Below are 13293 nucleotides of genomic sequence, written 5' to 3'. Positions count from 1 at the left end.
TATTGTCAAGTTGGCTAACATGAACATACAGTGTATACAGTGTGCTCTTGGTTTTGGAGGGTAGATTCCTGCGATTCATCACTTACATACAACACCCAGTGCTCATCCCAACCAGTGCCCTCCTCGATGCCCATCACCCATTTTCCTCTCCCCCATCAACCCTCAGTTTGTTCTCTGTATTTAAGAGTCTCTAATGGTTTGCCTCCCTCCCTCTCTGTTTGTAACTATTTTTCCCCTTCCCTTACCCCATGATCTTCTGTTAAGTTTCTCAAGTTCCACATATGAGTGAAAACATATGATATCTGTCTTTCTCTGACTGACTTATTTCACTTAGCATTATACCCTCCAGTTCCATCTACATTGCTGCAAATGGCAGGATTTCATTCTTTCTCATTGCCAAGTAGTATTCCATTGCATATATAAACCACATCTTCCTTATCCATTCATCAGTTGGTGGACATTTGGCTCTTTCCATAATTTGGCTATTTTGAAAGCGCTGCTATAAACATTGGGGCACACGTGCCCCTATGAATCAGCACTTCTGTGTCCTTTGGATAAATTCCTAGAAGTGTTATTGTTGGGTCGTAGGGTGGTTCTATTTTTAATTTTTTGAGGAACCTCCATGCTGTTTTCCAGAGTGGCTGCACCAGCTTGCATTCCCACCAACAATGCAAAAGAGATCCTCTTTCTCCACATCCTTGCCAACATCTGTTGTTGCTTGAGTTGTTAATTTTAGCTACTCTCACGGGTATGAGGTGGTATCTCAGTGTGGTTTTGATTTGTATTTCCCTGATGATGAGTGATGTTGAGTATCTTTTCATGTGTCTGTTGGCCATCTGGATGTCTTCTTTGGAAAAATGTCTATTCATGTCTTCTGCCCATTTCTTCACTGGATTATTTGGTTTTCAGATGTTGAGTTTGGTAAATTCTTTATAGATTTTGGATACAAACCCTTTATCTTATATGTCATTTGCAAATATCTTATCCCATCCTGTCAGTTGCTTAGGTTAATTCTTATGAAGGAGTAGAAATAGTATAAACATTCGTTCAGTCATTACTAAGTGCCCAGTACTTTGCAAAAGTCATCTTCAGTTCAACCAGTTCTAACTGTGGCCACTGCTACATGCTTAGTCCATAACTACCATTATCACCACGGGGGATGGACCATTTTAATGTCCTATAAAACCTGGTCTTCCTGCTTTCAAGCTTGTCCTCTGTATTGGTTCTCTATTGCTGCCTGACAAGGTGCCCCAAAACTTAGCTGCTTAAAACAACAAATAGTTATTATCTCAGGAAGGTTTCGAGGGTCAGGAACCCAGTCATGGCTTAGCAGAGCCCTCTGACTCAGGGTCTCTCAAGAGGTTGCAGTCAAGGGGTTGGCTGAGCTGCAGTCATTTCAAAACCACTGGGGGCGAATCTGCTTCCAAGTTTGCTCACCTGGCTGTGAGAAGGCCTCAGGTCCTCACTGGCTATTGGCTGTAGATGTCAGTCCTTGTCACATGGACCTCTCCATAGGCCTTCTCTCAACAAGGCAGCTGGCCTTCCCTAGGCGAGGGCTCTGAGAGGGAGAGCAAATGAGAGACGCAGAGTAAGAAGAAAGTCTAGGTCTTTTGAAACCTAATGGAAGTGGGCTAGAATTACTTTTACGTTATTCTACTTGTCAGAAGCAATAACTAGGCCCAGCCCACATTCAAGGGGAATGGAAAAGCTCATTTCCTCTTTTGTGTCTGTCTCTCCTTTACTCTCACAAAATTGTTACACCCACACCCTTCTGACAACAGATGTGTGGGCTTTCCACATATCAGGCAATTCTGTGACGCCAGCTGGGTGTCCTACAGAGTAACTCAGTTCTGACACTATCTACAGGCATACCTCATTTTACTGTCTTTTGCTTTATTGCACTTTGCAGATACTGCTTGCTTTTTTTTTGTTTTTTGTTTTTTTGTTTTATGGTTCTTACAAATTGAAGCGTGGTGGCAACCCTGTGTTAGCCAAGTCTATTAGCACCATTTTTCCAACAGCAGTCGCTCACTTTGTGTCTTGGTGGCACATTTTGGTATTGCAATATTTCAAACTTTTCATTATTATATTTTTATGGTGACCTGTGATCAGTGATTATGACTCACTAGAAGCTCAGATGACAGCATTTTTTTGCAATATTTTTTTATTTTTATTTTTTTTACAGTTTATTTGTTTATTTTGAGAGAGTGACTGTGCACACAAGTGGGGGAGGGGCAGAGAGAGAGAGAGAGAGAGAGAGAGAGAGAGAGAATCTCAAGCAGACTCCATGCTATTAGCACAGAGCTCAACATGGTTGGATCCCATAAACTGTGAGATCATGACCTGAACCCAAATCAAGAGTTGGACACTTAACCAACTGAGTCACCCAGGTGTCCCAGAAATAAACAAACAAACAAACAAACAAAATATATATAATTATTTTTTGTTTTTATTTATTTATTTATTTTTGAGAGGGAGAGCATAAGTGGGGCAGGGACAGAGAGAAAGGGGGACAGAGGATCCAAAGCAGGCTTTGCGCTGACAGGCTGATAGCACCAAGCCTGATGTGGGGCTCGAACTCACGAACTGTGAGATCACAACCTAAGCCGAAGTCAGGTGCTCAACTGAGTGTGCCACTCATGTGCCCCATATTTTTAAATTAAGGAATGTAAAAAAAAAATTTAAAGGACATAATACTATTGCACACTTAATAGACTACGATGTAGTGTAAACATAACTGTATATACACTGGGAAACCAAAAAATCCATTTGACTCACTCTATTGCAATATTTGCTTTACTGCTGTGGTTTGAAACCAAAGCCACAATATCTCCAAGGTATGCTTGTACCTGGAGATAGCTTCAGATCCCATAGGTTGAGGGCTCAGTTTCACAAGACAAAACAACCATGCTGTCAGGAGCCTATCACAAAACCTGGTTGTCACCTGTGCTTCTGAACAACTGACTATAAATCGGAAGTTCCCACCACTCCCTCCTCTGGGTCAAATAATTTGCTAGAGAGGCTCACAGAACTCAGGAAAGCATTTATTTACTAAACTACTGGTTTGTTACAAAAGGATATAACTCAAGAACTGCTAGATGGAAGAGAGGCAGAGGCCAAGGTACGTAGGAAGGAGTGCAGAGCTTCCGTGCCCTCTCCACGGTGCCAATCTCCCAGGACCTACACATGTTCCCACACCCAGAAGTTTTCTGAACTTCATCCTCTTGAGTTTTCATGGAGACTTCATCACATAGGCATGGTTGATTAAATCATTGGCTGTTGATGATTGAATTCCATCTCGAGCCTCTCTTTCTGGAGCTGGAGTGGGGCTGAAAGTTCCAACCCTGTAATCATATTTGGTTCCCCTGGCAACCAGTCCCCATCCTTAGGTTACTCAGGGGTTTTCTCTTAATCACCTTGTTAACATAAACTGAGGTGTGGTTGGAAGGGGTTGTTATGAATAACAAAAGACACCTTAATCACTCTTATCACTTAGGAGATTCCAAGGGTATTAGGAACTCTGTTCAGGAACACCAAGAAGACCAAAATTATATTTCTTATTAAATTACATATAAATCACAATGTCTCTGCACTCACATGAGGAGGCAGGAATTGCTGAGAACCATTTTAGAGGCTGTCTATCATATTCTCCTATTGGCTAAACATTTACCAGAGTGATCCAGTTAAAATGTAAATCAATCACAACTCGCTTCTGCTCAAAACACTTCAATGGCTTCCCATCATTCTTAGAATCCAAAGTCCCTACCCATGCCTAAGTGATTTGGCCCTGGGTGTCTCTCTTATCTCACCTCCTTCAACTTCCTTTCCTCTATTGCTTTACTTCAGCCCAGTGTCCTTTGACATAATGTGCTGACCCACTGTGCGACTTTGCCCTTGTTCCTCTGTCCAACTACGCTGGCTTGAGGGGGCACTGGTGGTGCTGCAGACTTGGAAGGCGATCCTGAGAAGGAAAGCCGGTAAGAGCAGATAAAAAAAAGGGCCAGCCAGATGTCCGAGGCCGATACTCCCTTTGCATGCTTTTGGCTTCTGTAATCTGGCTTGCCCCTTATATCAGCCGGCAGCCAGGAACCAGAAGCTTGACTGTACTAGTCCTGCCCAACCTGGAAGCACACATATATAAAGGATCAGTAAAACCCAGCAGGTGTTCAGCCTTTGGAGGTGACTCTGCTGGGCCAGTACTGGTGTGAAAGAAATATTCTTTTCTGATTCCCTAAGTGCGCGTCGCTTGTCTCTTCCTGGGGGCCGAGTATTTGCTGTAACAATATGACCTCAAAGAACCAGCTTTCTGGGCTTGTGGAGGCAGAGGAGGAAGAGGAGTTCTACCAGATGGCATCTGGGGGTTTCACAGAAGAATCTGGAGGTGAGTATCAAGAGAACAATCCAACACAGTGGAAGAGGTGTGCCTTGGCTTTGACATCAGCGTGCAGAAGCCAGAGAGCCAAGGAGGAAGCACTGAGTCACTAAACCTATGAGGGGCCTCCCAAGAGCTTGAGAACTCCAAAGGTCAGCACTGTTGGCAGTTCTCCGAAGGCACTGCTATGGCTGGGACCGCAGGATGAGGGCTCTGACAGTTTGAAGTCCATGTGTCAGTCTCTGACTGAGCACACACACCAACATACCCTTGGGTCCAGGAGAGTCAGGGAGTGGAAGAGCCCCAGTGTGAGTGGCCACTGACCCAGGAAGAACTGCTCAGTGAGACCAAGATCACAGAGGGGCCCAATTTATCTTCATCATAAGATGACATACTGTAGCCCAACTAAAGTGAGTTGGTGAGTTGCTTTGATGAGGGAGCAAAAGGCAAGTTGATACCCTACAAACCTACCTTCTACCCCTTTGTCCCCCTGCCCCGGGTGGGATACTGTGACATTCCTCAGACACTCCTGGCTGCCCATGAACAAAGGAAAGGTGAAACAAATGGTTGACTGATAGAGATCATAGTCATGCAAGCCTGAGTCTCCATCAGTTTCCAAATATCTTAGTAAACTACAAGAAAAAGGCAATCTTATCAATAGCCTAATCTCCAGAAACCTAAAGCCCCAACACCACCCTCCCCTCCATAGTGATATGTGGAACAAAGGCAAGAAGGAAATGGCAGGTAAAATTAAATTTCCTTATAACCTGCAGCCCACTGACAAATACTTGAGGCAGGCAGAGTAAAACTTTCTCCAGGAACTCCCTACTGTCTTAATGTTAATGCTTTGCTAGGGGGAAAAATAACGATAGTTTGACAATGGCCATTGGCTCTGGACCCCCCCATCACTCTGAAACCCCACAAGCTCCTTGGAGAGTTACAGGCAGAGACCACAACAGCTGGAGTTGTCACACAAAGGAAACCTTATTTGCAACAAACAAGGAGATCATGGGGACTAACTTCCAAAGCCATAACTCCTTAAGCAGGGGTGAGCAGCTTTTTAAATTTAGGGTTTAGGGTGACTATTCAGAAAAGGGAGATTTTTCACTGTGGTAAAGGCTGGTGTAACATTGCACAGGCGTACTTAGAAAACATGCCTGTAAATGCAACCTTATGTTAATGAAGCTTGTACTCTTTCTAGGGTGGAGACTTTATAATGAAACAGGTAATTCTGGGACAAAGAGAAGGGGCTATGGGCATGCTCTGAAAGCCAGTATAAACTGGATGGGGTCTTGGGTTTCTTATCTCGGGTAAGGAATGCAGGGTCTTGCTTACTGTTGAAATAGCACCACTGATTTATTGTCTCTGATATTCTATTTCCTGGCCTGGTGGAGACTGTTAGTTTTTGCATTCCCTTTGTTCCCTGAAAATCCTTAACTACTGTGGTTTTTGCATTTCTTTGTAACTCTGACACCTCCCAGAAAGTTCTGTAGGAAATGTGTTTGGGCAAGGAGGGCACAGATCACTGGGGGAAATAGCTGGAGGCCTAAAATGACTTCTCCTGTGTCACAAAAGCTATGTCTCACCTTTCTTTTTCTGGGGACTCCTAACTCTTTCTGCTAACAGCCTAAGTAGCTTGAGGATGCCAGAAAGAAGCAGGTTTGCCGGAAGCAGGAGTTCCCAGGGCACATAACCACTTGTCATTCGGTGACAGTGCCCCTGGTTGGGGAGCTGGGGCCCCAAGGCAGAGAATGTCATTGGAGAAGTACTTCTTCCTGCTTCCACTGTTTCAACCTTGACCCCTGTGCTGGGACTGAGTCTGTCTTCCACGCTTCTCACTGCTCATGTAATTTCATCACCTTTAGTGATGGTATGACATTTGAAGAATGGGTTCCTAAGGGTAGCCCTCCAAAGTCCCCCCCCTGTTCTGAAGGACCCATTGCCCAGCCCTGTACTGGTGTAACGGAACCAGCGTGAGTTTGCTTTTTGGTGAGTCACAGAAACTACACCAGGTGAGTTTTCCCGCAAAGAAAACAATTGGCAGCAAATCAGGAGACCACGGGGAATGGCTTCCAAAGCCATGACTTCCTGATAGAGGGTGAATGGGTACCTTTTGTTTAGGGTTAGGATGAAAATTTATTTATTTTTTTACTTGAGAGAGAGAGGAAGGGGGAGGGAGCAGAGAGAGAAAATGAATCTCAAATCACATTCAGCACAGAGCCAATGCAGGGCTCCATCCCAGCATGGGATCCTGACCTGAGTGGGAATCTAGAATGGGACACTCAACCCACTGAGCCACCCAGGTGCCCCTAGCATAAATATTTAGATAGGGAAGCCATGTTATGGAATGTAGAGGTGGGTGTAAGATCATGCAGGCGCCTTAAAGAAACATGCTTATACTCACTTGTATGATTATGTAAATGAGGCTGAGGTTCCTCCTTGGGTGGAGATTTTAGTATTATAATGAGGTAAGGGCAATTGCAGGTTGTTCCTGGGGTCACTTCGCACTCCATCTGCACAGCTGCGAGCCAGGTATTTAGCTCAAATGGGTCTGGGTGGTCTGGGCTGGCTGCAGGTCTTATCAGGGCAGTAGCCACATGAGGGGTGGTTTTGGGTTCCATCTGGCTGAGTTAAGAGGCTAGCCAGTAAGAAGAGCTTAAGGAAAAATGTAAGATGGAGGTTAGTGAGTAACAGTAGGTGGGCAGTAAAGGTCAAGTCTTGGGGTCTGGCTGATGACACTGGGAACCTGTTAGAGAGACCTAGCTTGTGCACTTGCTTGAGGCTTCAAGATCATCCTTGAGGTCTGCAGGAAGTCTATCACTGCCCACACACTGCTGCCCATGCACTACCATGGCCCTTGTCCCTGGGCTGTCATCTCCTGAGTCCTTGCCTCCTCTGGGCTCCAGCCTTGTACCAGAACACTGTCATCAAATGAAGAGATGTCTAGTCCTGAGAGATCTCTTTCCTGCCTTGACTTTGGGGCTCTTGACATTCTCCCTCCTTTACCTGCTTCTCTTATTATCTGATCTTTGCCCAATCCTTTTCTATATTTCCCCCCTCTTTCCTCCTAGTTTCTACTGGCTTTGTGTTTTTTAATTTAATAAAATAAAATACCTCATTATGCCTGCCTCTCTTTTTCTTTCTCTTGCTTTCTTAGTCTCTCTTATTTGTTTATTATTGCACTCTTACCCCATACAGAGGACTATTTCAAGCTGATAGAAAGTCTTTCAGAGAGTGATTCCTTTTTGTAGGGAGAGGTTCACTTGTTCACTTATATTTAATTGATTTGCATATATGGATATCTATAAATAAAATGAATGTACTTTATGTCTTAGAGCAGTTTTAGGTTTAAGAGAATTGAACAAAAGTGCAGAGAGTTTCCATGTATTCCCCTTTAACACCAGCAGTTTCTCATATTGTTAGCATCTTACATTGGTGTAGTTCATTTGTTTTAACTGATGAACCAATGTTAATATATTATTGGCCGAAGTCCGTAATTTACATTACAGTTCACTCTTCGTATTGTGTTGTTCTATAGGTTTTGCCAAATTCTTAAAAAAAAATTTTTTTTAATGTTTGTTTATTTTGGAGAGACAGAGAGAGAGAGAGGGAGGGGCAGAGAGAGGGACACAGAATCTGAAGTAAGCTCCAGGCTCTGAGCTGTCAGCATAGAGCCCTATGAAGGGCTTAAACTCACGAGCTGTGAGATCATGACCTGAGGCTTAACCAACTGAGCCACCCAGGTGCCCCTTTGCTAAACTCTTGATGTTATGTATCTAGCATTACAGTATCATACAGAATAGTTTCAATGCCCTGAAAAATCACCTATTATCTACCTATTTACCACTCCTGGCCTCCTCTCAACCCCTGGCAATAAGTCATATATATATATCTCATATATAAAATCTATCAATCTATAAAGGAATGCTGTCTATTGGAATCATGATTTTCAAGCTGACTTCTTTCACTGAGGAATATGCATTTAAGCTTTCTGTATGTTATTTTGTGGCTTGAGGACTCCTATCTTTTTATCCCCGAAATACTATCCCATTGAATAGATGTACCACAGTTTGTTTATCCATTTACCCATTGAAGGACATCTTGGTTACTTCCAATATTGGGGAATTATGAATAAAGCTGATATAACATTTATGTGCAGGTTTTTTTTTTTTAAGGATTTTATTTTTTAAGTAATCTCTATACCCAACATGGGGCTCAAGTTTATAACGAGATCAAGATTCACATGCTTTACTGACTGAGCAAGCTAGCCACCCCTATGCGCAGGTTTTTGTAGACATAAGAGTATAAGCTATTTGGGGAGCCTGGGTGGCTCAGTCAGTTAAGCATCCAGCTCTTGGTTTCAGCTCAGGTCACTATCTCAGGGTTATGAGATTGAGCACACGTCTGGCTCTGGGCTGGGCATGGGACCTGCTTAAGATTTTCTCTCTCCTTCTCCCTCTGCCCCCCACTTCGCTCAAACATGTCAATTTTGGTGGTGGTTACACAACTATTTATATTTGTCAAAACTCATGGTACTGTATACCTAAAAATGGTGAATTTTATTATACAGAAAGTATATTTCAATAAGCCTACATTTTAAAGAAGTTAATTATGACCTCTCCACAACCAAATGATGCTTGCAAAAAATTTTAACACTTGTGGAGAAAATTAAGGACACGAATCGGGGTAAAAAAAAAAGACTATACCTAAAATAATAAATATACTAATTCTTGTTGTCTTGGGGTGGTGGGATCATGAGTGGTTATTTTTATTTTTATCTTTATTTTTGTGATGTTCTCTCTAATAAACACATCATACTTGAGCTATAAGAATAATAAATATTTCTACTAAAAATATTTATATAAAAATTGAACATATGGTTCCATTTTTGAGGATGTGAAATGCACAGAAAAAAAAACTGGAGAGAATACTAGAATAGCAAAAATGATTTAATTTGGGATATTATTTTTTCCTTTTTCTTTTATACACCTAGCGGATTAAAAAAACTTAAAATTTAAAAGGATTAAATTTCTACATTAAGCATCTGCTACATTTATAATAATAAAAACGCCCCCCAAAATTTGAGGTGCCTTTACATACTTGATAGGTAAAAAATTCACTTCATTTTCCAGCTGGCTAATTCTTTTGATGTGCAGGAGAAACGTGATCGCTAGATGTGGGGGAGATGGAGGAGATGGTGCATTTGGAAGCTGTAGGCACACGTTCTGGACTGCAGCAGGCTGCTCTACTAATTTGGCAGGGCGTCCCGCGAGGTCATTTCTACCTCGATACCTACTGATGACTGATGTCAGTTATCAGAGAAGAGTTGGGCCCCCTCCTCCAAAGACTGCCACTGGGTTTTGTCTGAACTCTGCCTTGATATCACAGCATGGCCAGGGTGCTGTGTGTTGGCAGCATTTTCTGTTCTGGAAACCAAGATGCAACAAGTCCTGGGGACTGACTGAGACCGTGCAGCTCATAAGGGGCAAGATGGGATTCTCTCATCCCTCCCTTTTTCTTTCTTGTCCCCCGCTCCTTGCCTTCTCATGGTAGGGAGGAGACCTTTGGCAAGACAAAGGAAGGGAGACTACAGAGATTTTGTTGGAATAGTGCTGTGACAAGTAAGTTTGTGAGCCGAGGGAAATTTTACATCCCCCCTCATGCTGGAAGTACTTGTTCCCCTTGGCCCTGAGAGGCCTCCACAGGTCCCCTGAGTCCAAGAGACCCTTGACTGGAGAGAAAAACAGTTCTTGGAAAAGACGCTTTATATGGCTTATTCAAGCCAGTAAGCTGGTTCTGCATATTTGTTTCACATAAAGATGCGTAATAGCATTGTGTTTGAAGCTACCAGGAAGACTGGGGAGTGGAAACACTGCTGCGTGTGTATTCTTTTTTCTTGCCTACAGATTTTCCTAAACAGCAGAGCCTTACTTAAAATGTTGAGTCTGTGGTTTTTATTTACTCAAAATAGTGTTTTCCAAATTGTGGTATTTGTACCAGTGGGATGATTTCAGGTGGTACCTGTGATATGCCCCGATTCGAAAGACCCCCCGGAAACAAACCACCAGAGTCCAGAGTCAAAGCCAAGCGGCAAGGGTCGTTTATTGCAGGTTGGAACCCGGTCCTCCGTGCACTGGTTGCCGGTGATGGTAAGAGGCCCCTAGTAAGGATCTTACAGCTTCTTTTATAGCCCCGCACAAACAAGTTAGGGACCCTTTTTTAGAGGTTACAGAGCTGTTGTTGGTTAACATTTAAATTTGAACGCTCAGCAGAACTCGATTGGTTCCCACCTTTATTTTAAACCATTCAGCAGAACTTGATTGGTTCCCGCCTTTATGTCCCTTGGCTGGTTTCGGGAACGGCGGGGGTGGGGGGGGGTGGATCTTTTCTTTGCAGTTGTGAGTACACCTGGTAATTTTTCTCTTAGCCTCTCACCTGGATGAGCATTTTTTATTTTAGTAGTGATGTGTTGGTTATAATTAGTAAAAAATATAACCAGTGTAACAAAACCCACAATTTTGTAGGTATTATTGCATATGCAGCTTCATAAAGTTTTAAAAAGTGAGAAATACTAATAGAACACTCAGGAAATTGGTAGAGCAAGGATCGGAATTGAAGTATGTGAAATGTGGTGCTATTGGATGTGGCCAATATTAGCAAGAGAAAGCCCTGTTTACTTTGTAGATGTTGTATTCTTTCTTTCTTTTTCTTTTTCTTTTTTTTAAGAGAGCACACACTCATGGGCATGAGTCGGGGAGAGGGGCAGAGGTAGAGAGAAAATCTTAAGCAGGCTCTATACTCTGCCGAGCTTGATCCCACAACCCGGGATCATGACCTGAGCTGAAATCAAGAGTCGGAAGCTCATCCAACTGAGCCACCCAGGTGCCCCTGTAGGTATTTTATTCTGAAGAATATCTAATAATTACTATAAAAGATCTAAGGCACCTGGGTGGCTTAGTCCGTTAAGCATCCGACTCTTGATTTCAGCTCAGGTCATGATCTCACAGTTGGTGAGTTTGAGCCCGCCTCTGTGCTGACATCAGGGAACCTGCTTGGGATTCTGTCCCTCCCTCTTTCTCTCTCTGCCCCACTCCTGTGTGCATTCCTATGTGTGTGTGTGTGTGTGTGTGTGTGTGTGTGTGTGAGTGTGTGTGCACATGTGCACTCTCTCTCTCAAAAATAAATAAACAAACAAATAAATAACCAACAACAACAAAAAAGATCTAAAACTTCCTCACCACCTGATGCTCCTTGCCTGGATAGAGTCAGGAGCTCCACTCACAGCTTTAGTTTTCATTAAGTTGGAGCTGGGGCCCTCGGGGCAGAACTGAGAGGTGGGAAAGCCTGAGGGCATCCAACTGGGAAGACAAGAGGGGTGGAGACCAGAGAGAGATGGATCCCTTGCCATCCTAGGTGGATGGATGCTGAATAAATATACAGGTAACTTGATGGGGTGGTAATTTGTGGTACCATCTGTTCTCCATGTGGGAGAGAGATTAGTAACAGGAATATATTCTGTTAATAGGCTAAACCTATCGTCAGCTATGGGTAACTGTTCAATCCCAGTGGGGACCCTCTGAGGTATTACATAGAAGAGCTGGACCCTGCAGCTGTAGGAGAACAGAGAAGGGGACCCAAAGAAAGTGGGGCAATAAGAGCATTTGCTACAATATCTCATCCTAGTACCTCAGCCCAAAGTCTCCAGACAGGTCATCTTACTCCTGTGTCCTGTGGTCATGTGTCTACATCTATTTCACATTGTGGAGCAAATATACAATGCTATACGATGTGGACATTAAGCAGCAATGTGTATGCAAACTTTGTGTTGGAAAAAGAGATTAACCATATGTTAAGGAAAAAAGGCAGTTAATAAAACTGTGTGTAAAGTATAATCCCATTTTTTTGTGTGTGAAGAAAATGCATTTATGTACATAGAAAAAAATCTGGAAGGAGATACATAAACATGTTTATGATGATTATCACATGGTAACGGGATTGTGGATGATTTTATTTTTCTTCACTAATTTTCAAAATAATGAACATGTATTACTTGTGTAATTTTTTTAAAGATCAAAAAGTTTTCTCTTTATTCACTTGCAATGTATGCCCTCAAAGGGATCGTCTGTATAATTCTGGTAACCTTGGTTTTATGTATGTTCCTTGAATGGGACACAGACCAGAGTCAGGGTTTCCAGCTGTCTGTGGTAAAGCGGTTAAGCCCTGAAGGTTTCTGTGGCAAACAATTAGTCTATTCAGTATTTTTTTGGGGTGTGTGTGTGTGTGTGTGTGGATAACTTAAAAAAGATAACTTTTCAACAATATCAGTCGTAGAATATATACATATATAACATATTTTCAGTTTAGGTATTGTTGATGATTAACTGTAAACATGTGTCTTCTAATAAACATCTGATATTCAGTTTAATTAAGCAAATCTTTCATGCAGCACCTTTTACCACTACTGGTGCAGACACTATTTTTTGGAATGCTTTAAAATTATTTTCCATTAATAAAATGAACATTGGCAGAGAATTCTGTTGTATTAGGCATTAAATCTTATCAAGCCAACTTAACCTATAAAAAAACCTGAGTTATCAAATAATAATTTAGATTTCTAGTAATTATCAATATTCAAACTAATTTGTGAATATGACCAAATCATATGGCCAGAAGGGGATCAGATAACATGAACCCCAGAAATAAATCCACTCAATAAATATATATGAGACACTAACAGTGCTTGTAATGGAAAGTTACCAGGGCTGAATCAGGACTTACTGGTTTCTAATCCCAGCTCTCTCAGAATGGCTGTGGGACTTTGGCAAGTTGCTTGATCTCTCTGGGTGTCTCTTTTCTCATTTGGAAAATCAAATGCATTTATTATGTGTAGAATTTTGTGCTCTGAATATTGCCCAAAATGC

General features: G+C 42.3%; 1 long non-coding RNA gene across 2 annotated transcripts in view; it reads left to right on the top strand.

Annotated features, from left to right (window-relative positions):
* Window positions 1-13293, top strand: part of LOC109254309 (uncharacterized) — a 225286-nt gene that overhangs the window by 36849 nt on the left and 175144 nt on the right. Inside the window, exon 1 of one of the 2 annotated variants that reach the window (XR_002074748.2) lies at window positions 6082-6384. The exons of the other annotated variant lie outside the window; for it this stretch is intronic. This is a non-coding gene — a long non-coding RNA (uncharacterized LOC109254309). Of the gene's footprint in view, window positions 1-6081; window positions 6385-13293 lie in introns of those variants that run through there. 2 annotated transcript variants of the gene reach the window in all.

This window comes from Panthera pardus, unplaced genomic scaffold, assembly GCF_024362965.1.
Source record: "Panthera pardus isolate Hobbes unplaced genomic scaffold, ASM2436296v1 HiC_scaffold_24, whole genome shotgun sequence".
NCBI classification, from domain to species: domain Eukaryota; kingdom Metazoa; phylum Chordata; class Mammalia; order Carnivora; family Felidae; genus Panthera; species Panthera pardus.
This window is presented reverse-complemented; position numbering and strand designations above follow the sequence as displayed.